At 47.1% G+C, this 21742-nt stretch overlaps 1 non-coding gene across 1 annotated transcript; it reads right to left on the reverse strand.

The window, feature by feature from the left end:
• Positions 1-10747: 10747 nt before the first annotated feature.
• On the reverse strand, positions 10748-10854 carry LOC115933686 (U6 spliceosomal RNA). The gene has a single exon (XR_004069540.1). It is a non-coding gene; the product is annotated as a U6 spliceosomal RNA (small nuclear RNA).
• Positions 10855-21742: the final 10888 nt, after the last annotated feature.

A 21742-nucleotide genomic window follows, 5' to 3' on the forward strand; every position in this document is an offset into this window, starting at 1 on the left:
TCCCAGCCAGGCATTCAGATGCCAGCAATCCCTGCCGACATCCTGACGGCAACCTCCTGAGAGACCCTGAACCAGAACCAACCTGCTAAAGCACTCCAGAATTCCTTACACATAGAAGCTGAGGTAATAAATGCTTGTCATTAAACCATTACGTTTTAGGGTAATTTGTTACTCGGAAATCGATAACTAATACAAGATAATAACGTAAAAGTACTTAAAACATAAACAGTAAGCACTCAGTAAATGTTGATCACTGTTGTTACTGCAATGTTCCACTTTGTATCCTTAGCACCTAACACTTGCTACCTGGTAGGAGCCCAATATACAGCATGCAAGAAAGAATAAATGAATGTACACACAAAGTAAAAGTGAAGGATTGAGGCAATTGTCCATGGTAGTTGTTTCTGAAGTTATTTGAGCAAGGACATTTTCTTTCTTTCTTTTTTTTTTTTTTTGAGACGGAATCTCCCTCTGTCGCCCAGGCTGGAGTGCAGTGGCATAATCTCGGCTCACTGCAACCTCTACCTCCTAGGTTCAAGTGATTCTTCTGCCTCAGCCTCCCGAGTAGCTGGGACTACAGGCGCGTGCCACCATGCCCAGCTAACTTTTGATTCTTTTTTTTTTTTTTTTTGTTTTGTTTTTTTTTTTTTTTCCATTTTTATTTATTTATTTATTTATTTTATTTATTTTTTTTTTTATTGATCATTCTTGGGTGTTTCTCGCAGAGGGGGATTTGGTAGGGTTACAGGACAATAGTGGAGGGAAGGTCAGCAGATAAGCAAGTGAACAAAGTTCTCTGGTTTCCCTAGGCAGAGGACCCTGCGGCCTTCCGCAGTGTTTGTGTCCCTGGGTACTTGAGATTAGGGAGTGGTGATGGCTCTTAACGAGCATGCTGCCTTCAAGCAACTGTTTAACAAAGCACATCTTGCACCGCCCTTAATCCATTCAACCCTGAGTGGATACAGCACATGTTTCAGAGAGCACAGGGTTGGGGGTAGGGTCACAGATCAACAGGATCCCAAGGCAGAAGAATTTTTTCTTAGTACAGAACAAAATGAAAAGTCTCCCATGTCTACCTCTTTCTACACAGACACGGCAACCATCCGATTTCTCAATCTTTTCCCCACCTTTCCCCCCTTTCCATTCCACAAAACCGCCATTGTCATCATGACCCATCCTCAATGAGCTGTTGGGTACACCCCCAAGCCGGGGTGGTGGCCGGGCAGAGGGGCTCCCCACCTCCCAGTAGGGGCGGCCGGGCAGAGGTGCCCCTCACCTCCCGGACGGGGTGGCTGGCCGGGCAGGGGGCTGACCCCCCCCACCTCCCTCCTGGTCGGGGCGGCTGGCCGGGCAGAGGGGCTCCTCACTTCCCAGTAGGGGCGGCCGGGCAGAGGCGCCCCTCACCTCCCGGATGGGGCGGCTGGCCAAGCGGGGGGCTGAACCCCCACCTCCCTCCCGGACAGGGCGGCAGGCTGGGCAGTGGGCTGACCCCCCCACCTCCCTCCCGGACGGGGCGGCTGGCCAGGCGGGGGGCTGACCCCCCACCTCCCTCCCGGACAGGGTGGCAGGCTGGGCGGTGGGCTGACCCCCCCACCTCCCTCCCGGACGGGGCGGCTGGCCGGGCTGAGGGGCTCCTCACTTCCCAGTAGGGGCGGCCGGGCAGAGGCGCCCCTCACCTCCCGGACGGGGCGGCTTGCTTGGCGGGGGGCTGACCCCCCCACCTCCCTCCCGGACGGGGCGGCTGGCCGGGCGGGGGGGGCTCCTCACTTCCCAGTAGGGGCGGCCGGGCAGAGGTGCCCCTCACCTCCCGGACGGGGCGGCTGGCCAGGCGGGGGGTTGACCCCCCCACCTCCCTTCCGGACGGGGTGGCTGGCCGGGCGGGGGGCTGACCCCCCCACCTCCCTCCCGGACAGAGCGGCTGGCCGGGCAGAGGGGCTCCTCACTTCCCAGTAGGGGCGGCCGGGCAGAGGCGCCCCTCACCTCTCGGACCGGGTGGCCAGCCAGGCGGGGGGCCGAACCCCCACCTCCCTCCTGGACAGGGCGGCAGGCTGGGCGGTGGGCTAACCCCCCCACCTCCCTTCCGGACGGGGCGGCTCGCCAGGCGGGGGGCTGGCCCCCCCACCTCCCTCCCGGACAGGGCGGCTGGCCGGGCGGGGGACTGACCCCCCCCCCCACCTCCCTCCTGGACGGGTTGGCTGGCCCGGCGGGGGGCTGACCCCCCCACCTCCCTCCCGGACAGGGTGGCAGGCTGGGCGGTGGGCTGACCCCCCCACCTCCCTCCCGGATGGGGCGGCTGGCCGGGCTGAGGGGCTCCTCACTTCCCAGTAGGGGCGGCCGGGCAGAGGCGCCCCTCACCTCCCGGACGGGGCGGCTTGCTTGGCGGGGGGCTGACCCCCCCACCTCCCTCCCGGATGGGGCGGCTGGCCGGGCGGGGGGGGCTCCTCACTTCCCAGTAGGGGCGGCCGGGCAGAGGTGCCCCTCACCTCCCGGACGGGGCGGCTGGCCAGGCGGGGGGTTGACCCCCCCACCTCCCTTCCGGACGGGGTGGCTGGCCGGGCGGGGGGCTGACCCCCCCACCTCCCTTCCGGACGGGGCGGCTGGCCGGGCAGAGGGGCTCCTCACTTCCCAGTAGGGGCGGCCGGGCAGAGGCGCCCCTCACCTCTGGGACCGGGTGGCCGGCCAGGCGGGGGGCCGAACCCCCACCTCCCTCCTGGACAGGGCGGCAGGCTGGGCGGTGGGCTAACCCCCCCACCTCCCTTCCGGACGGGGCGGCTCGCCGGGCGGGGGGCTGGCCCCCCCACCTCCCTCCCGGACGGGGCGGCTGGCCGGGCGGGGGACTGACCCCCCCGCCCCACCTCCCTCCTGGACGGGTTGGCTGGCCGGGCGGGGGGCTGACCCCCCCACCTCCCTCCCGGACGGAGCGGCTGGCCGGGCAGAGGGGCTCCTCACTTCCCAGTAGGGGTGGCCGGGCAGAGGCGCCCCTCACCTCCCGGACAGGGTGGCTGGCCGGGCGGGGGGCTGATCCCTCCACCTCCCTCCCGGACGAGGTGGCTGCCGGGCGGAGACGCTCCTCACTTCCCAGACGGGGTGGCTGCTGGGCGGAGGGGCTCCTCACTTCTCGGGCGGGGTGGCTGCCGGGCGGAGGGGCTCCTCACTTCTCAGACGGGGCGGTTGCCAGGCAGCGGGTCTCCTCACTTCTCAGACGGGGCGGCCGGGCAGAGACGTTCCTCACATCCTGGACTGGGCGGCAGGGCAGAGGTGCTCCCCACATCTCAGACGATGGGCAGCCGGGCAGAGAGGCTCCTCACTTCCCAGATGTGATGGCGGCTGGGAAGAGGCGCTCCTTGTTTCCTAGATGGGATGGCGGCCGGGCAGAGACGCTCCTCACTTTCCAGACTGGGCAGCCAGGCAGAGGGGCTCCTCACATCCCGGACGATGGGCGGCCAGGCGGAGACGCTCCTCACTTCCCAGACGGGGCGGCAGCCGGGCAGAGGCTGCAATCTCGGCACTTTGGGAGGCCAAGGCAGGCGGCTGGGAGGTGGTTGTAGCGGGCCAAGATCACGCCACTGCACTCCAGCCTGGGCACCATTGAACACTGAGTTAACCAGACTCTGTCTGCAATCCCGGCACCTCGGGAGGCCGAGGCTGGCTGATCACTCGCGGTTAGGAGCTGGAGACCAGCCCAGCCAACACAGCGAAACCCCGTCTCCACCAAAAAAATACGAAAACCAGTCAGGCGGGGCGGTGCGCGCCTGCAATCGCAGGCACTCGGCAGGCTGAGGCAGGAGAATCAGGCAGGGAGGTTGCAGTGAGCTGAGATGGCAGCAGTACCGTCCAGCTTCGGCTCGGCATCAGAGGGAGACCGTGGAAAGAGGAGAGGGGAGAGGGGAGAGGGGAGAGGGGAGAGGGGAGAGGGGAGAGGGAGAGCAACTTTTGATTCTTTAGTAGAGACAGGATTTCACCATATTGGCCAGGCTGGTCTCAAACTCCTGACCTCGTGATCCGCCTGCCTCAGCCTCCCAAAGTGCTGGGATTACAGGCATGAGCCACTGTGCCTGTGGCTGAGCAAGGACATTTTCAAAGAAAATCTTACCTCTATTTTTGGCCAGAGTTGACTCAAGAAAACAAAAACCTGGTATTTCAAATGGATGGAATTTAATACTGGGAATTGGTTACATAGACAATGGAAGTCCTGGGAAGCCAAATAGAGAAGGATGAGGAAATCCAGAGATTAGGGCCAGGCACAGTGGCTCATGGCTGTAATCCCAACACTTTGGGAGGCCGGCGTGGGAAAATTGCCTGAGCCCAGGATCTTGAAACCAGCCTGGGCAACACAGTGAGACCCTATCTGTGTATAAAAAGAAATTTTTTTGGCCAGGTGTGGTGGCTCATGCCAGTAATCCAGAACTTTTTGGGAGGCCAAGGAGGGTAGACAACTTGAGGTCAGGAGTTTAAGACCAGCCTGGTCAACATGGCAAAACCCCGTCTCTACTAAAAATACAAAAATTAGCTGGGAGTGGTGGCACACACCTGTAGTCCCAGCTACTTGGGAGGCTGAGGCATGAGAATCACTTGAACCCAGGAGGCAGAGGTTGCAGTACACAGAGATTGCACCACTGCACTCTAGCCTGGGCAACACAGACAGATTCTGTCTCAAAAAATAGAAAAAGAAAAAAAGGAAAAGAAAATTAATTAAAAAAAAAAAAAAAAAAGGAGGGCCAGGAGCAGTGGGCTCACGCCTGTAATCCCAGCACTTTGGGAGGCCAAGGCGAGCAGATCACCTGAGGTCAGGAGTTCGAGACCAGCCTGACCAACATGGAGAAACCCCATCTCTACTAAAAATACAAAATTAGTCTGCTGTGGTGGCACGTGCCCGTAATCCCAGCTACTCAGGAGGCTGAGGCAGGAGAATTGCTTGAATCTGGGAGGCGGAGGTTGCAGTGAGCCGAGACTGCGCCTCTGCACACCAGCCTGGGCAACAAGAGTGAAACTCCATCTCAAAAAAAAAAAAAAAAAGGGAAATCTAGAGATTAGCTATAGCAAGATGCTGAATTATTCCTAGAGCTGGAGGAGCAATGAGAAGAGATTGAACTGCCAGGGTTCAGAAGCTGGCCATGCCTACCAGAAGACAGTTGTTGGGCCAGAGCCATGAAAGAGAAGCCATCTGAGGCAGAGATAGAAACATCTTGCCTTCTTCCTTTCTCTTACCCTTTCTCTTCCACCAGTGCATCCCATTGGGCAAATCTCCCTAGAAGCCAGCTAGCAAGGGAGCCTGGGAAATGAGTGAAACATGTGAAATATGAAATAGAGAACAGGAGAAGGGTGAGGAATGGGTCTGAGTGGAAAATATATGTACATAATTAATGTATGTAATTAGATACATATGTCCATGTATATGCACATATGGATATAGAAATATACATAGAAAATGATAAAAACAGATATGGAAAATGAACAGCACACACCAATAACAAAAACAGATAAAAGCATTATTTATTTTATAAGTTTCAATGAAAAGCATTTATACTTGTGGTACATACGACAAGCGCACAAGTCAATATGTTAGTAGTCTCCAGTATGAATTTAATATGTTGCATATTTGAATGTGTATATTGTTTTTATTTTGTTTTGTTTTGTTTGTTTGTTTTTGAAACAGAGGCTCGCTCTGACGCCCAGGCTGGAGTGCAGTAGCGTGATCTTGGCTCACTGCTAGCTTCACCTCCCAGGCCCAAGCAATTCTCGAGCATCAGCCTCCCAAGTAGCTGGGTTTACAGGTGTGCACCACCACATCCAGCTAATTTTTGTATTTTTTAGTAAAGATGGGGTTTCACCACGTTGGCCAGGCCGGTCTCAAACTCCTGACCTCAAGTGATTTGCCCACTTCAGCCTTTGTTTTTATTTTTAATTTGTAAATAAAATCTTTCCTTTGGGTAACTGTAAATCTATGTGATCAAAAAAAAATCTTATTTTATTTTATTTCTTTTTTAAGGCTAGTTAAGTGTAGCAGTGAGGATAAACACTTTTACTCCCAAAAGATGTTTTGTGGTTTTTTAAAGTATTTTTTTTTTGAGACAAGAGTCTCATTCTGTCACCCAGGCTGGAGTGCAGTGGTGCTCTCTCAGGTCACTGCAACCTCCTCTTCCTGGGCTCAAGTGATCCTCCCACGTCAGCCTCCCAAGTAGCTGAGAATACAAGTGTGTGCTGCCACACTCAGCTGATTTTTGTATTTTTTGTAGAGACGGGGATCTCGCCATATTGGCCAGGCTGGTCTTCAACTCTTCGACTCCAGCCATCTGCCCGCCTAGGCCTCCCAAAGTCCTGGGATTATAGGTGTGAGCCACTGCATCCAACCCAAAAATGTTATTTTTCTTTGGCCATAAATGACTATATTAAGATCCTTGGCTGGGCCCGGTGGCTCACACCTGTAATCCTAGCACTTTGGGAGGCCAAGGTGGGCAGATCACCTGAGGTCAGGAGTTCGAGACCAGCCTGCCCAAAGTGGTGAAACCCCATCCCTACTAAAAATACAAAAATTATCCAGGCGTGGTGGTGGGTGCCTGTAGTCTCAGCTACGTGGGAGGTTGAGACAGGAGAATCGCTTGAACCTGGGAGGTGGAGGTTGCAGTGAGCCGAGACCACTCCATTACACTCCAGCCTGGGCAACAAGAACAAAACTCTGTCTCAAAAAAAAAAAAAAAGTCCTTGATGAAATTTTAAGAAAATAATATTATTGTATAAATGTTAAATTTCGTTTTTTAAAATACTACCGTGATTGTGTAAGAGAACAACCTTGCTTTTTAGGCACTACATACTGAAGTGGTTAGGGGTAAAGGGGCATCATTTATTATACACGTCAAATTGTTCAGAAAAGAATTATATATACATATATGAAGAGAGAAAAAACAATACAGCAAATATGGTAAATATTAACTTTTGGAGAATCTGGGTGAAGAGAATTTTTTTTCTTTTTCTGAGACAGGGTCTCACTCTGTCACCCAGGCTGGAGCACAGTGGCACAATCACGGCTCATTGCAGGCTCAACCTCCCAGGCTTAAGTTACCCTCCCACCTTAGCCTCTCAGGTAGCTGGGACCACAGGTCCACGCCACCATGCTCAGCAAACTTTTTGTATTTTATAGAGATAAGGACTCCCTATGTTGTCCAGGCTGGTCTCAAACTCCTGGGTTCAAGCGATCCTCCCACCTCAACCTCCCAAAGTTCTGGGGTTACAGGTGTGAGCCACCACACCTGGCTGGGAATTCTTTATACTATTCTTGCAACATTGATCTAAGTCTGAAATTCTTTCAAAATTGAAAGGCCAGGCTTGGTGGCTCATCCTTTAATCCCAGCACTTTGGAAGGCCAAAGCAGGCGGATCACTTGAGGTCAGGAGTTCAAGACCAGCCTGGACAACATGGCGAAACCCTATCTCTATTAAAAATGCAAAAATTAGCTGGGCATGGTGGCATGCCCTTGTAATCCCAGCTACTTGGGAGGCTGAGGTGGGAGAATTGCTTGAGGCTACAGTGAAACTCCATCTCAAAAAAAAAAAAAAAAGATGATGAGGTTTCGCCCTGTTGGCAAGGCTGTTCTCGAATTCCTGGTCTCAAGTGATCTGCCCACCTCGGCCTCCCAAAGTGCTAGGATTACAGGTGTGAGCTACCATGCCTGGCCAAATCTAAATTTCTTTCTTTCTTTTTTTTTTTTTTGAGACGGAGTCTTGCTCTGTCACCCAGGCTGGAGTGCAGTGGTGTGATCTCGGGTCACTGCAACCTCCGCCTCCCAGGTTCATTATTTTTAGAATAAACTAAAAAGTTATTTCTCATCCATGTCTTCAATCACCAATAACTCATCACCAATAACTAGCCTTTATTACTTATTCTTATGTAACTTTCCAGAGTTTCTTTATGCCTGTGCTTTATCAACAAATACATATTCTTTTTATTTTTTATTTTATGTTTGTTTAGAGATAGGGTCTTGCTCTGTCATCCAGGCTGAAGTGCAATGGGGCAATCATAGCTCATTGAAGCCTTGAACTTCTGGGCTCAAGCAATCCTGCCTTAGCCTAGGAGTACAGGCATGCACCACCACGCCTGGCTAATTTTTTTTTGTTTGTTTCTTTGTTTAGAGATGGGGATCTCCCTATGTTAGGCTGAATTTTATTTTTTTTAAATCCCCACATAAGGACACGTTTAGGATCTGCCTTTTTTTTTTTTTTTTTTTTTTTTTTTTGAGACAGAATCTGGCTCTGTCACCCAGGCTAGAGTGCAGTGGTGCAATCTCGGCTCACTGCAACTTCTGCCTCCCTGGTTCAAGCGATTCTCCTGCCTCAGCCTCCCAAGTAGCTGGAGTTACAGGTGTGCACCACCACGCCTGGCTAATTTTTGTATTTTTAGTAGAGACAGGGGTTTCACCATGTTGGCCAGGCTGGTCTCAAACTCCTGACCTCAAGTGATCCGCCTGCCTCAGCCTCCCAAAGTGCTAGGATTACAGGCATGAACCACCACGCCCAGCCTAATTTTCTTTTTTTCAATAGAGACAGCATCTCATCATGTGGGCCAGGTTGGTCTTGAACTCTTGCCTCAAGCATTCCTCCCACCTCTGCCCCACAAAGTGCTAGGATTACAGGTGTGAGCCACCTCGCCCAGGCTGCTTCTATTTTTTCAGGCTAAATAACATTCCATTGCATGTATATACCACATTTTGTTTATCCATTCATCCACAGATGGACATTTTGGTTTGCTTCCATTTCTTTCTTGACTATTGTGAATAGTCAAGAACTTGACAACTCTATGAGGTTAGGTAAAAACTAAACCTGAGAGAATTAAAGTAATACCCAAGAGTACACACAGCTGGTCATCATCAGATCTAGGATTAGATTCCAGAAGCTGTGTCTCTTCTTCTCTGCTATATCACCTCCTAGTTATCACAGGTGCTCTACTTTTCAATACTATCTACATGAGGGGCTGTCTCTCATATGATGTTAGTAAACAGATAAATAAGTACAGTCACCATGGAGGGCAATTTGGCAATGTTTGTCAAAATGATATATGTACATTTGCAATAATAGTGCACTTAATACTAACTGTACGTGTAAAAAAAGTTAAGATAGTAAATTTTATGATATGTGTTTTTTTTACCACAATGTAAAACAAATCATTTTTTAAATGACATATAGGCATACCCTTTGACTCAACATTGTAACTAGATATTTATCCTATTCATATATACATATGTGGAAAATGATGTGTCTTCAAGAATATTAATAGCAATCTTTTTTGTATTAACAAAAGGTTAGACTCACATGTCCATCAGAAGGAGACCCGTGAAATAAATTATGCTCCACTGTACAATGGAATACTAGTCAGTCCTTTAAAAGGAAGATATTTATACTGACAGGGAAAATTGCCATGATACATTGGAAAGTGTAAAAGGCAAGCAACTGTGTAAAAAACAGGTGGGAGGTAGGGGGTAAGAGGAGAGGGAAAGAAAAAAATATATATTTGCTTGTATATTGATAGGCTATCTCTGAAAAGAAACCCAAGAAATTCATAACATTAGGCTGGGCCCAGTGGCTCACACCTTTAATCCCAGCAAAAACTTTGGAAGGCTAAGGCAGAAGGATTGCTTGGGCCCAGGAATTTGGGGCTATGCTCTATGACCATGCCTGTGAATAGCCACTGCATTCCAGCCTGGGCAACACAGTGAAACCCTGTCTCTAAAAAACAAACAAAAAGTGGTTAGGGGCCTTATTTTAACCTTCCAAATGCTTGAAGTCATTTGTGACCACCACCCGCCCCCCCGCCACCCCCCCGGCTCCCAGCCTTCCCTTTTACCAGTGGAATAACCCCAACCTTTAACCTTCTCTCATATACCAATATAGCACCTGTTCAATCCTTCTGGCTTCTCTGAGCTCTCCAAATCTTTCTTAAAATGTAGATTTACAATTGGTTCATGATATTTTAGTAAGGATTAGACATATCAAATATTGTGGAAGGATTATTGATTGACTATGTTTACACATGTCCTCCCATTAACACTTTCTCATGTTAGCTTTTCCAAGACTTCTTTTTTTTTTTTTTTCTGAGACAAGGTCTCACTCTGTCACCCAGGCTGGAGTGCAGTGGCATGATCTCAGCTCACTGCAACCTCTGCCTCCTCAAGATCAAGTGATCCTCCCACTTCAGCTTCCCAAGTATTTGGGAATACAGGCACACGCCACTACACCCGGCTAATTTTTTGTATTTTTATTAGAGACGGGGTTTTGCCATGTTGCCCGGCTGTTCTTGAACTCCTGGGCTCAAGTCATCTACCTGCCTTGGCCCCACAAAGTGATAGGATTACAGGCATATGCCACCATGCCTGGCCAATATCTCTGTTCTGAACCATCTTTCTGGGAACAAAATCATGTGGCTGATGTCAGTTAAGGTGTGGCCCACATCCCAGAGTTAATATGGTTTGTTTGTTTTAATTTTATTTTTTTTAGATGGAGTCTCCTTCTGTTGCCCAGGCTGGAGTGCAGGTTTGATCCTCCTGCTTCAGCCTCCCAAGTAGCTGGGATTACAGGCACCCACCACCACGCCTGGCTAATTTTTTTTTTTTTTTGTATTTTTAGTAGAGATGGGGTTTCACCATGTTGGCCAGGCTAGTCTTGAACTCCTGGCCTCAAGTGATCTGCCCATCTTGGCCTTCAAAAGTGTTAGGATTATAGGCATGAGCCACCACGCCCAGCCGGTTGTTTTTAATTGGAAAAATATGGAATGCTTCATGAATTTGCATGTCATCCTTGTGCAGGGGCCATGCTAATCTTCTTTGTATCATTCCAATTTTAGTATATGTGCTGCCAAAGCAAGCACCAGAGCTGATGTTTTTTACGTCAAAAAGAGATCCATGGATTGCAAACCCACCCATCTGTGGCATGGGGAATGATGCCAGAATACCCTCCTTTAACAGAACCCAAAGGCAAAGAGGTGAGAGAGGAACAGTGGCCCCACGTCACTGGGGAATGACACAGACCAATTTAGTCAATTCGGCAGAATATTCAGTCAATCCATATATCTGATACACTAATTATCTGCAATGCATACTAAATACCATATCTAAGACCAGAGTTTTCACACTACAGTACTGCTTAACTAAAAAGGGGTTTTCTCCGCCAGTCTATTAATTTACTGAGAGTTCAAGACTTTAGTTAAAGATAAGGGATGGAGGCAACCCGACCCATCAGCAGCCAATCAAGAGACATTTTTCTGAGAACAAAGGTGAAAGAAGGTCAATGGAGGAGCCGGTATCCAATTCCAGATTCTAGAGGTCGCAACCACTTTCAATCATTTCCTCCCAGAAGTCTTTGCTTTCTAACCCCTGGATGGCCTTGTTGTTTTACCAACAGATAGAAACCTAGGTGGATTGAATTAATTTTGCTAGCATCAATCCATCAATCACAGGCTTGTTAAATATTAATGCATCAGGCCAAAATGACCTCAGTTTCTCCAAGAGGTATCCAGGTAGCATAATTCAACTGCATTAGCAACTAGAGCTAACCTAAATACACACACACACACACACACACACACACACACACACACACACACACACACACACAGAGAGAGAGAGAGAGAGAGCTACATTGCCAGAGAATTGTGTTAGGGCAATAAGATTATTTTATCCTATTTTTCAAAATACTGCTTTTGAAATTTTTTAAGTGGGATTTTAGTAAATATAAATCACCTCTAAGTATTGTGTGATTAATTTGTATCTTAAAACTCCACGAAGAAGAAACAACTATTCTATAAGGGAGATTTTTTTTATTTCAGTGCATCAATGTAACATGTAGCCATTAAGATACGAGTAGACTGGTGAGTGACCCAGAAAATATTCAGGATATATTGTAAAATGAAAAAACAATGGGTACCATACAATGCCATTAAATACATAATATTTTCTTCTTTTTTTTTTCCAAGATGAAATTTCGCTCCTGTCACCCAGGCTGGAGTGCAATGGCTCAATCTCAGCTCACTGCTACCTCCACCTCCCAGGTTCAAGTGATTCTCCTGCCTCAGCCTCCCCAGTAGCTGTGGTTACAGGCGCTTGCCACCATGCCCAGCTAATTTTGGTATGTTTAGTAGAGACAGAGTTTCACTATGTTGGCCAGGCTGGTCTCAAACTCCTTTCCTCAGGTGATTTACCCACCTTAGCCTCCCAAAGTTGCTGGGATTACAGGCATGAGCCACTGCACCCAGCCTAAAAAAAAATTTGTTGTTTACCTAGAATTAAAATATAACCAAGTGTCTTGTATTTTAGGCAACCCTATATGTGCAGATTCTCAGCTGTCTTTCATTCTAAGAAAATACCAAAATCCACCTTCATTCCCACCTCCATCTATTCATCACTCAGATACCCAGAAAGTATCTATCATGCCTGCCATACCGTATCTCCTGTTGCCCTTGACAGCCCTGTTTGGGCCTGGCATGATCTGGCCTCCTTTTCTCCCCACCACCTTCACAGCTGACTGGAGGCTGGCCTAGGGGATTACTAGAACCTCCATCTCAGAACTCAGCGCCTATTCACTAGTCAGCCAAATTCCAGCTGAAACTGAGTTGCAGCAGTGTCAGTGCAATAGGAGACCCCTGGTCGTAGGAGATTTGGCACCCATCACCCTTGGTTACCCTCCAGAAGTGTCAAATGCAGCCTCTGCCTAACAGTGCCAGTGCTTCTCCCCATAGCCTTGATGCTCACAGCCCCCTGGGAAAGGAACCTAGTCCCGGGCTCACTGCCATTGTCAGTGAGGTGGGGAATGTGTAATCTCTCAGGAAGAACTGGGGCATGGTAGATATTCCTGGAACACTGAGGTTCATCTTGATTATATATAACTGTACTATACTTGTTTTCCACATCTGTCTCTCCTAGACTATATATTCCTTGACAGCAAGAGCTATAACTTATGTCCACATGCTGAGAATGAGCACAAAGCCTGGGTAGTTTTACCACGAATGAATGAATGAATGAATGAATGAACCAACAAACAAAATGGCCTACAATAAGGGATAACTAAGCAGACTGTGGTGCCTCAGATCTGTGGGACAGTACATATCTATTTTTTTTAAGTACATGTATTATCTTAATACATAGAAATTTTGGTCAGGCACGGTGGCTTATGCCTGTAATCCCAACACTTTGGGAGGCAGAGGTGGTGGATCACCTGAGGTCAGGAGTTCGAGACCAGCCTGGCCAACATGGTGAAATCCTGTCTCTACTAACAATACAAAAATTAGCTGACCGGGTGCGGTGGCTCACACCTGTAATCCCAGCACTTTGGGAGGCCGAGGCGGATCAGGAGGTCAAGAGATCAAGACCATCCTGCCCCAAACCCCGTCTCTACTAAAAATACAAAAATTAGCTGGGTGTGGTGGTGTGCCCTGTAGTCCCAGATACTCGGGAGGCTGAGGCAGGAGAATCGCTTGAACCCGGGAGGCAGAGGTTGCAGTAAGCCAAGATGGTGCCACTGCACTCCAGCCTGGTTAAAGAGTGAGACTCTGTCTCAAAAAAAAAAAAAAAAAAAAAAAATTGGCCAGATGCGGTGGCTCACGCCTGTAATCCCAGCACTTTGAGAGGCTGAGGCAGGCAAATCACGAGGTCAGGAGATCGAGACCATCCTGGCTAACACGATGAAACCCCGTCTGTACTAAAAATACAAAAAAAAATTAGCTGGGCATGGTGGCGGGTGCCTGTAGTCCCAGCTACTTGGGAGGCTAAGGCAGGAGAATGGCGTGAACCCGGGAGATGGAGCTTGCAGTGAGCTGAGATCATGCCACAGCACTCGAGCCTGGGCGACAGAGTGAGACTCTGTCTCAAAAAAAAAAAAAAAAAAAAAAAATTAGTCAGGTGTGGTGGCACATGCCTATAATCCCAGCTACTCGGGAGGCTGAGGCAGGAGAATCACTTAAACCTGGGAGGTAGAGGTTGCAGTGAGCTGAGATTGCACCATTGCACTCCAACCTGGGCAACAAGAGCGAAACTCTGTCTCCAAAAAATAAATAAATAAATAACGAGTAAATAAAATAAAATCTATGGTCAGACCACAGTCAAGACTGGCAGAAAATTTGGAGTCATAAATAATTTAGAGACTAGTACTCAGCACAAGATTTTTCTACAAATTTGCTCAATTTCAAAATAAATATTTGTATGCAGCTAAGAATCCAGAGGGACTTTAGCCGCTGAAGCACTGGAATAAGTAAACCTGCAGGCCTCAGAATTTGAGCTCCTTTTAAAATTGGCTCAGCACAGGTCATCAGGACCTCCTGAGACTATGTCACGGTGCATCCTTAACCTTTAAATTAAAAAAAAAATTCTGGGTGTGGTGGCTCACATCTGTAATCCCAGCATTTTGGGAGGCCGAGGTGGGTGGATCACCTGAGGTCAGGAGTTCGAGAACAGCCTGGTCAGCATGGCAAAATCCTGTCTCTACTAAAAATACAAAAATTAGCCGGATGTGGTAGTGCACTTCAGTAGTCCCAGCTACTCGGGAGGCTGAGGCAGGGGAACGGCTTGAACCTGGGAGGCGGCGGTTGTAGTGAGCTGAGATCATGCCATCACACTCCAGCCTGGGTGGCAAAGTGAGACTCTGTCTCAAAAAATAAATAAATAATAAAAATAAATTTGCTCAAGCTAAAAGATTTTCCTTTTCAGAGGGCACTGTTTACTCTCATGCTCTTCATACTCTAATGTGACAGAAATCCTATCTATTCAACACAAATTGAGAGGAACATCTAGCCATGACATGGTTTGAGCAATAAAGACCAAAAGCATGTCCTTCATTCTCCCAGATAATCCCTGTTGTCTTTTTGCATTTCATGTTTGAATTCAGACTGTATTTAAGTGCTAGCCTAGTTCACAGAACCCACAGATCTAGGTGAATATCTCCCCAAACTTTTCATCGTCATCCTTCCCTAAAACCTTTGTTAGCTCCTGGTTGCCCAATCCAAATTCCTCAACCATCACATTCCCACAGAAGATAATTTCAATCTGCCCTTTCAATCTTTTATTAATCTCTTCTGCCTTAACTGCATTTGCCTCTGGTGTTTTACTCATATAAATGCCTAATTTAAGTCCTCCTTCCCTTGCAATCTTCTCAGGTCCTCCCTATCAGAAGACTTTGAGAGCTCTCCTTCAAATTTTTCTGAATAGCTTTTACTTCCTTTCTTTGGCCCTTATTATTTTTCTGGCTTGTATTGTTAACATCCTTTACATGTGTTCATCTGGCATTTGGTATTCGCAAGTAGAAAATGTCATCGCTGAAGGTGGAACGAACCAGCTAGCTGATCTTCACAAGATGGGTCAATGTACCAACAGGTAGGGTCAGAAATTCAATTTGGTACATTCCCATTACCTGAGTGGCATCTTAAAATTTCCAGAAATAACACCATGCTCAGACTTAAGGGACTGAATCATGTTGACCAAAACCTCCCAAGGATGATTTACAAACCAGAATGTGTTCTTATTTTGCAGTGGGAGTGGCCATTTATATATGCTACTATCCTTCTAATGAAAACCAAATTACAGATAAAGACATTTCTAGTGAGCAGAGACAAGAAGATAGAAAGGAATTGGCTCCATAACCATGTGCTCATGATCTATTGCTGCTGTAACAAATTACTATAACCTTAGTGGCTAACAACGAACAAATTTACTTTTTTTTTCTTCTTGTTTTCCTCAGACCTCGCAAGCCTGGGTAAATTTACTCTTTTATAGCCATGTAGGTTAGAAGTCTGATTTTAGTGTCACTGGACTAAAATCAAGATGTTGGTAGGGCTGTGTTCCTTTCTGGAGGCTCTCAGCTTCTTTCATTTCCCAGCTTCTCAGGCCCTCACACTCCCTAGCTCATGGCCTCTTCCCCTATCTTCAAAGCCAGCCTTGAGTCCTTCTTATTATACATCACATCTGTCCGATCTCCACTTTTCCTTAATTCATCTGCTTTTAAAAACCCTTGTTATGACCAGGCGCGGTGGCTCACACCTGCAATCCCAGCATTTTGGGAGGCCGAGGCAGGTGGATTACTTGAGTTCAGGAGTTCAAGACCATCCTGGCCAACATGGTGAAACCCCGTCTCTACTAAAAATACAAAAATTAGCTGGGTGTGGTGACACACGCCTGTAGTCCCAGCTACTTGGGAGGCTGAGGTAGGAGAATTGCTTGAACCCGGGAGGCAGAGGTTTCAGTGAGCCAAGATCATGCCACTGAACTCCAGCCTGGGTGACAGAACAAGACCCTGTCTTAAAACAAACAAACAAACAAAACCCTTGTTATTAAATTATTCTTATTGGAATGATATAGGATAATCCCCTACCCATCTTGAATTCATATATATATGTGTATATATATATAGATATACATATATATGAATCCACACATATATGAATCATATATATATGAATACACACACACACACTTGCCTTTATTTATTAATTTTAATTTTTTTTTTTTTAGAGACTGAGTCTCATTATGTTGCCCAGGCCAGTCTCAAACTCCTGGCCTCAAGGGATCCTCTTGCTTCAACCTCCCAAGTAGCTGCAACTACAGGCTTAAGCCACTGCTCTTACTTATTATTTTGCTTTGTTTTTGTTTCTTGAGACGGAGTCTCACTTTGTTACCCAGACTGGCATGCAATGGCATGATCTCAGCCCACTGCAACCTCCACCTCCTGGGTTCAAGCGATTCTCATGCCTCAGCCTCCCGAGTAGGTGGGATTACAGGTGCGCATCACCGCACCCAGCTAACTTTTTTGTATTTTTAGTAGAGTCGGGGTTTCACCATGTTGGCCAGGCTGGTCTTGAACTCCTGACGTCAGATGATCCACTCACCTCTGCCTCCCAAAGCGCTGGGATTATGGGCATAAGCTACCGTACCTAGCCTGTTTTTGTTTGTATATACATTTGGCAGGGGAGGGGGAGGGGGCGGAAAGGCAGATTCTGGCTCTGTTGTCTAGGCTGGAGTGTAATGGCATCATCATAGTTCACTGCAACCTCGATTTCCTGGGCTCTCAAGCATTCCTTCCTCCTCAACCTTCAGAATAGCTGGGACTACAGGCACACATCAATACACTCAGCTAATTTTAAAAATGTTTAGTAGAGACAAGATTTCGCTATGTTGCCCAGACTGGTCTTGAACTTCCTGAGCTCAAGTGATCCTCCCCACTCAGCCTCCCAAAGTGCTGGGATGAGCCACCACACCCGGCCGTTAATATTTATTTTTGTTGTATGTATTTATGATATACAACATGATGTTTTAATATACATATACATAATAAAATGATAACAATAGTCAAGCTGATGAACATATTCATCATCTCACATACTTACCTTTTTTTTTGTGGTAAGGTCACCTAAAATCTATTGCTTACCAGCCTTCCAGTATACAATATTATTTATTACAGTCTTCATGCTGTATATTAGATCTCTAGATTTATCATCCCACATAACTGTAGCTTTGTACCCTTTGAACTATATCTCCCCATTAAGACCATGAAGGTTCTTAATGCCATCTGTAAAGTCTCTTTACCATTGTTAGATATGAGTTCTAAATTTCTCTTCAAAGAATTAATATGTCAGTATGTTCAATTCTTTGCCTTCTACTTTTAAACTTAACTTCCTTGTGAAGCAACCTTTTTCGATTACCTGCTCCACCCTGACTCATCCTGATTACCTGCTCCGCCCTGACTCATTCTCCACCCTGACTCATTCCAATTTCCTGCTCTGCCATAAGCATTTTTCCCACCAAACCACTCAACCCGTCACTCTCTTAAATTAGCCAATCGGAATTAGTTTAGCCTGCGCGGTCTAACCCTGGCGAATGGGGAATGACGCAGCAGCAGGGGCCAAATGCGTCAGGGATAAGAACCCCTTCCCCTCCCTTGTCCAAGTGTGCACTCACCATTGCTCCATCTGTAAGGGCGCACCCTTCTATAGAAGTACATTGCCTTGCTGAGAATTAAAAATAAAATTTTATATTCGAGTGCTATTTCTTTTGTGGCACCGAAACTTTATTTATAACACCATGTAAAGCAGCATATCTACAGATTCTAGGAACATCTTTGGGAGGCCATTATTCTGCCTACTACAATCAAATTTCCAAAAAGATATTTGTAGGAAGCTAATATATTGAGTATGAATATTAGCACATATGTAAAATAAGAAAATATTACTTTTATTCCCAAATTTGGGCTCCCATTCAACTAAAGTGATAGGAATGTAATAATCAATCACTGTCGAGGGCAGCCTATGTGGTACGTGGGATACCAGAAGAGCTCACATTTCTAGCCTGTAATGCCCAAAAATCCTGGCCTTAAGCCACGTGGTCCCCTACCATGCAATAGTACTCTATTCCATGGGGTGTGGGCCCAAGCAGAACACCTTGAGGTCCTAAACACCAGCATCCACTCTAAAGTCTTTACCCCTCCCTGGGTCCCCAAAATGGTAATAAAGTTCATGAGACTCCAGGACCCTTCCTTGTCCTCCCCACTCCCACTTCATTCCTCTCCCAGGCAGATACCTCTCTCTTTCTTCCCTCCCTTTCTCCACTGGTTTTAACACTTTTACAAAAGACCGGAAGAGCATTTGGCTTTAAGCAGCTATTGGCTTTCCCTCTTGCAAAATTCCTAGGAAGTGAATTACAAAAGACCTAGACACAAAGGACCTGTGTGGAGTGGGGTGAGCGGGGTTGTGTGGGGGCTGAGAAATACTGTAGTGAGCAAAACACACTGCTACAATTAATAAATTAACATCACAAAAAACTGTCCTGTCACATAAATATAGCCTACTATTTTATCTTTTTCTACCAGGATCTATTTTTGTTTTTTTAATTTTTAGTAGAGACAAGATTTCGCCATGTTGGCCAACATGGTCTCAAACTCCTGGCCTCAAGTCATCCACCTGCCTTAGCCTCCCAAAGTACTGAGATTACAGGTGTGAGCCACCAGACCCAGCCATGATCTGTTTCCATTTCGATGACTTCTTTCCTCTTCTGTACAAATAGAACTGGTAAATTCTGACTCTTTCGTAGTCTTTTCTTTTTTTTAAGGTTCTTTATAAACCTTGAAACTTCTGTTTGCATTTGTCATATACCTGTGGATTTTTTTTTTTTTTTCCTTTTTTGGGGGTTGGGGAGTGGCGGATAAAGCAGGCTCTCCATTTGTTGCCCAGGCTAGAGTGCAGTGGCTCACTGCAGCCTCAGACCTCCTGGGCTTAAGCCATTTGCCTGCCTCAGCCTCCCAAAGCGCTGGGATTATAGGCGTCAGCCACCGTGCCCAGCCCTTGTGAATGTTTCTAATACTAAGTTTTATCTACACTAGCTAATTTAACCTGTCTGCTCGCTTAAGAGATTTGTGGACACACCTTAATCTATTAGTGAGATATTTACAAAATAATAGATTAGGATAGGATGGATTCTTTCTGTCTGAAGATAACAAATCTATATTTGTGTATGTGTATGTATGTTTGGTGCTCTTATTTTTATTATTATTTTTTATCGTTTTTTGAGGCAGCGTGTCCCTCTGTCGCCCAAGCTGGAGTCAATGGCGTGATCTCTGCTCGCTGCAACCTCTGCCTCCCAAGCTCAAGTGATTCTCATGCCTCAGCCTCCCACGTAGCTGGGATCACAAGCATGCACCACCAGGCCTGGCTAATTTTTTGTGTTTTTAGCAGAGATGGTGTTTCACCATGTTGGCCAGCCTGGTATTGAGCTCCTGGCCTCAGGTGATCTGCCTGCCTTGGCCTCTAAAAGTGCTGGAATTACAGGTATGAACCACCATTCCCGGCCCTTTGTGCACTTATGTTTAGTTATTATTTTTATTATTATTATTGTGGCAAAATGTACATAAAATACAGATTACCATTTTAAAGTGTACAGCTCAGTGGCTTTAAATACAATGTTGTCCAACCATCACTATCTAGTTCCAGAAATTTTTTTATCACCCCAACTGGAATCCTGGTACTCATTTTTTTGTTGCTTATTTTTATTTATTTATTTATTTTTTATTTATTTATTTTTTTTTTTGAGACGGAGTCTCGCTCGCTCTGTCGCTCAGGCTGGAGTGCAGTGGCATGATCTAGGCTCACTGCAAGATCTGCCTCCCGGGTTCATGCCATTCTTCTCCCTCAGCCTCCAGAATAGCTGGGACTACAGGTGCCCGCCACCACGCCTGGCTAATTTTTTGTATTTTTAGTAGAGATGGGGTTTTACCATGTTAGCAGGATGGTCTCGATCTCCTGACCTCATGATCTGCCCGCCTCGGCCTCCCAGAGTGCTGGGATTACAGGCGTGAGCCACCGCGCCTGGCCTATTTTTTTTTTTTTTTTTTTTTAAGAAATGAGGTCCCGCTCTGTCAACCAGGCTGGAGTGCAGAGGCACTATCATAGCTCACTGCAGCATCAAACTCATTGGCTCAAGCGATCCTCCTGCCTCAGCCTCCCAAGTAGCTGGAATTACAGGTGTGTACCACGATGCTCAGCTATTTTTTAAGCAGTCATTCCTTGATGTCCCCCTCAACCTTGTATTTGTAGAGTTTCTCTAGTAATTTTTTTCATCCAGTATAATACATTCACAATCTAAAATACATAAGGCCAGGCACGGTGGCTCATGCCTGTAATCCCAGCACTGTGGCAGGCCGAGGAGGGTGGATCACTTGAGGTCAGGAGTTTGAGACCAGCCTGGCCAACATGGTAAAACCCCGTCTCTACTAAAAATACAAAAATTAGCTGGGTGTGGTGGCTCATGCCTGTAATCCTAGCTACTGGGGAGGCTGAGACCCAAGAATTGCTTGAACCTGGGAGGCGGAGGTTGCAGTGAGCCGAGATCATACCACTGCACTCCAGCCTGGGCAACAGAGCAAGACTCCATCTGAAAAAGTAAAAATAGAATACATAAATTTCCAGCCAGGCCTATAATCCCAGCACTTTGGGAGGCCGAGATGTTCAGATCGCTTGAGCTCAGGAGTTTGAGACCAGCCCGGCCAACATGGTGAGACCCTGTGTCTACTAAAATACAAAAAATTAGCCCGGCATGGTGGCAGGCACCTGTAGTCCCAGCTACTCAGGAGGCTGAGGCAGGAGAATCGCTTGAACCCAGGAACAAGACGTTGCAGTGAGCCAAGATCGTGCCACTGCACTCCTGCCTGGGTGACAGAGGGTGACTCTGTCTCAAAAAAGAAAAAAAAAAAAAACATAAGATTTCCCACTATTTCGCACTCTACCTTGTTTCTCTGGAGTGTGCTTCCGCAGTTCCTTTATGCAGATGTAAGCAAAATTCTCCTCATTTTTACACAGAACGTACCATCTTAAAAAGTTTTGAACTTTGCATCTTTTTTCACTTAAAAATACATCCTTGGCCAGGTACAGTGGCTGAAGCTTGTAATCCCAGTACTTTGGGAAGCTGAGGCAGGGGGATTGCTTAAGCCTGGGAGTTAGAGATCAGCCCACACAACATGGCAAGACCCTGTCTCTACAAAGGCAAGAAAAATTATCCAGGCGTGGTGGTGCACACCTGTAGTCCCATTTACTCAGGAGACTCAGGTGGGAGGATCACTTGAGCCCAAGAGGTGGAGGTTGCAGTAAGCTCTGATTGTGCCACTGCACTCCAGTCTGGGTGACAGAACAAGACCCTATCTCTAAAAAGAAAAAAAATGGCATTTTACATATAAGGTAACCATAAGTCCTGTTTTGTTTGGGAAAGACCCTGTTATGTGTTATGCCTGCT

Source organism: Gorilla gorilla, chromosome 12 (genome assembly GCF_029281585.2).
Source record: "Gorilla gorilla gorilla isolate KB3781 chromosome 12, NHGRI_mGorGor1-v2.1_pri, whole genome shotgun sequence".
In the NCBI taxonomy this organism is placed as follows: domain Eukaryota; kingdom Metazoa; phylum Chordata; class Mammalia; order Primates; family Hominidae; genus Gorilla; species Gorilla gorilla.